Genomic DNA, 3,644 nt, shown 5'->3' with positions numbered 1-3,644 from the left:
AAATTTTGAACGCTTTCAATTTATTTATGATTACTAATTTTTGGTTAATAATCTTCTGAGTATACAATTCAAATTTTCAAGACTGGAATTCCATCGAGTTGGAAATTATTCATATTTCATAGTTCAAAATAAAATTTTGAAAGTTTTGAATTTTTATTGACTCCATTTTCAAAACTGATCTACAAATATTTCAATATTTAACCTTTTGAAATTTTTCTGCTTTCTAAATTTCAATCTGAATTTTTTAATATTTTCAAGAGTTTTCAAAAGATTTTTAAGGATTTTAAATATTTGAGGATGTTTTAAAAGATGTCAGGAATTTTCATCCTATTTTTATAATTTTACGGAATTTCAAAGAATTTTTAAGAAGTACTTTAAAAATCTTTAAAAAAAAGGCTCAAGGTATGTCAAAATATTTGGAAGGTATTGCAATATTTCAGAGTATTTTAAAATGTTCCAAGGAATTTTCAAGAGATTTCAAAAGATTTTAAAGGATTTTAAATATTTGAGGATTTTTAAAACGATGCAAATGAATTTTCAATCCATTTTTATAATTTAAGGGAATTTCAAAGAATTTTAACAATTATAGCAGGGTTGTTTAAAAAACTTCTCTAAGTACCTAAGAAATATTAAAAAGATGTCAAGGTGTTTCAAAAGATTTTGAAGGTTTCGAAATTATTGAGTGTATTTTAAAAGGTTCCAAGGAATTTTCAATTGATTACAGTAATTTAATATGAGATTTTAAAGTATTTGATATATCTTAGGATATTTTAATAGATTCCAAGGAATTTTCCATTATTTCAATAATTTAGTATGAGATTTTAAAGGATTTCAAATATTGTAGGGTATTTTAAAAACTTCAAGGAATTTTCAAGAGCTTTGAAAAATTTCAAGAAATTTTAAAGGATTTAAAATATTTTAGAATGTTTTAAAATATTGCAAGGAATTTTTAATGAATTTGAATAATTTAAAACAATTTTAACAAGAAAATTAATTATTTTTGTCGAAAATTTAACTATGATTAAACATTAATTTTTGTATAAAAAATTAGACTTGGTGGAAAATAAAATTCTTTTCTGCAAAGTGCATGCATTATATTAAAAATGCTTTTTTTTTAGTATACAATTCAGTCTTTTCAACGAAAGGAGTGAATTCTTGATTAAAATATATGCATTTTTTCACAATAAGAATAATTCTCTATAAAACAAAAAATGAATTTTAACTGAGAAAATTCTGTTTCAAATTTTAAAAAATTTCAACCGAAGATGATACATTTCATGGTTCAGTATACAAAATTAATCTTCAGCAAATAGTTGAATTTGTAACAAAATAGTTCGATTTGCAATGAAAAAAAATCAATTTTCAACTAGAAAAGATAAATTTTTAACAAAAAATTATATAATTAAATTCTCAGTTGAATTTTTGTTCAGCCCAAAAACAATTATATTCTCAACAAAATAGTTAAATTTTCAATAAAAAAATTAATTTTTTACGTCAAATATAAATTTTAGACCATAAATGAAACAGTTAAATTTTCAATTTAAAAAATGAGTTTTGAACAACAACAAAAACAATCGAATTTACAACAAAATACATACATTCTTAAACACAGAAGTAAATGCACAGAAACAAGAATAATATTCTAATAACAAAATGAATTTTCTACCAATGAAATTAATTTTTTTTTAAAACGACGAATTTTGAAGCAAACACGAAAGCAATTTTCAACTTCAGAAATGAATTTCAATCTAAAAAATAAGTATTCAACCAAAAATAGAACAGTTAAAATTGATTTTCCAACATAGTAGTTTAGTTTTCAACGAAAGCAGTAAATAAAAAAGATGAAACCTCAATCAGAAAAATGTAATACTAGAAGTTTTAAACTAAAAAGGAATGTATTCAGTAAAAGAGGTTTAGACATTCTTATTTGTTTCTATTAATAATTTAGTTCCCGTTTGTGGCGAATAAAGCGAAATTTTTTTAAAAATAAACATTGAAATTTATTGTTATGTTATCGACTAATGTAGTGAACTCGTTTTTTGTCGATAGAATCATGATTTTTGATCTACTTGTTTAAACTTTTTTTACACAAACAGAATACACATTTGTTAGCTGAAAATTAAACTGTTCCCTTCCTGGGTGAAAAATCTTTTTTAGTCAACACATTCAACTATCTGGTTACATTTTTTTGGTAAATTCGTAATTTTTGAACTATTTTTTTGAATTGCGTTAATATTACTCTTATCTTTTTCTTGATAAATCCATGTCTCGCTACCGTATAGTACAGTCGGTACACATATAGAATTATGTATTACCATTTTAGCTGTATTTGACATATTTTTACTTCTGATAAGGGGACCTGCTCTATCAATAACCTTCTTACCTTCATTTATTCATCTATCTAATTCCTCATCTATCTTCCCGTCCCTAGTAACAAAGCTACCAAGGTATACGAACTTATCAACTTGTTCAATTCTCTCATCATTTAATAAAATATTGCATAGTGTTTTCTCACTCTTTCCTTAGAACACCATACTTTTTGTTTTATTTGCGTTAATTTTGAGGCCCATTCTCTCAATGCTAGCATCTAGTTTATTCAACATTCTTTGTAAGTCTTCAATAGACTCTGCCATAACAACCTTATCATCTGCGAACGCTAACCCACGTACTCTTACTGTTTCGAGATCCACACCTTCTTCGTCGAAGAGAGACATTCTTAAACACTTGTCCATAAATAATATAAATAACCATGAAGACATAACTCATCCTTGTCTAACTCCTTGAATAATATCGAAACAGTTACTCGTTTTCCCATTCACTTTTAAACTCGCTTTGCTACCTGTATATATTGTTTTTATAGCTTGTAGGATCCATCCATTGACTCCATACTCTTTCAGGACTTCTCAAAGTTTATTTCTATCTACCTTGTCAAAAGCTTTTTCTAGGTCAACAAATGCACAGAAAAGTTTTTTTCCTACTCTCAAACTTTTTTATGTTATTTGCCTTAAGCTAAATGTTTGATCCGTACATGACCTTCCTGGCATAAAACCACTTTGGACTTCCCAAATCTTTGCTTCTGTTATTTTCATTACCCTACGAATAAGTATTTTTGAATATATTTTACTTACGGTGCTTAATAAGCTAATCCCTCTGTAATTATTGCACTCGCTTTTATCTCCCTTTCTCTTGTACGAGGGTGGATTGATAAGTTTCCGGCCTGACCAAGAAAAACAACGTTTTTAAGAATTTTTTTTTATTTCTCAACATAATCTCCTCCAAGGCTGATAAATTTCTCATAGCGGTGTTCTAGTCTAGTAATGCCATCTCTATAGAATGATTCGTCAAGCTCCTCAAAATACCCATTTACAGCTTCGATTACTTCTTCATTGTCCGCAAATCTCTTACCGCCAAGCCATTTTTTGAGGTTAGGAAACAGAAAATAGTCACTCGGGGCTAGGTCTCGAGAGTAGGGAGGGTGCGGCATCAATTCAAACTTCAGATCGTTGATTTTATCCATCGCAACGAATGACTTTTTGGTCCAATGTTAGCAAACGCGGCACCCATCTTGCGCAGAGCTTTTCCATATGCAAATGTTGGTGCAAAATATTGTGCACACGTTCATATGACATCTTACAGGTCTCAGC

Source organism: Belonocnema kinseyi, chromosome 3 (assembly GCF_010883055.1).
Source record: "Belonocnema kinseyi isolate 2016_QV_RU_SX_M_011 chromosome 3, B_treatae_v1, whole genome shotgun sequence".
Lineage (NCBI taxonomy): Eukaryota > Metazoa > Arthropoda > Insecta > Hymenoptera > Cynipidae > Belonocnema > Belonocnema kinseyi.
Note: the sequence above shows the minus strand (reverse complement) of the source record.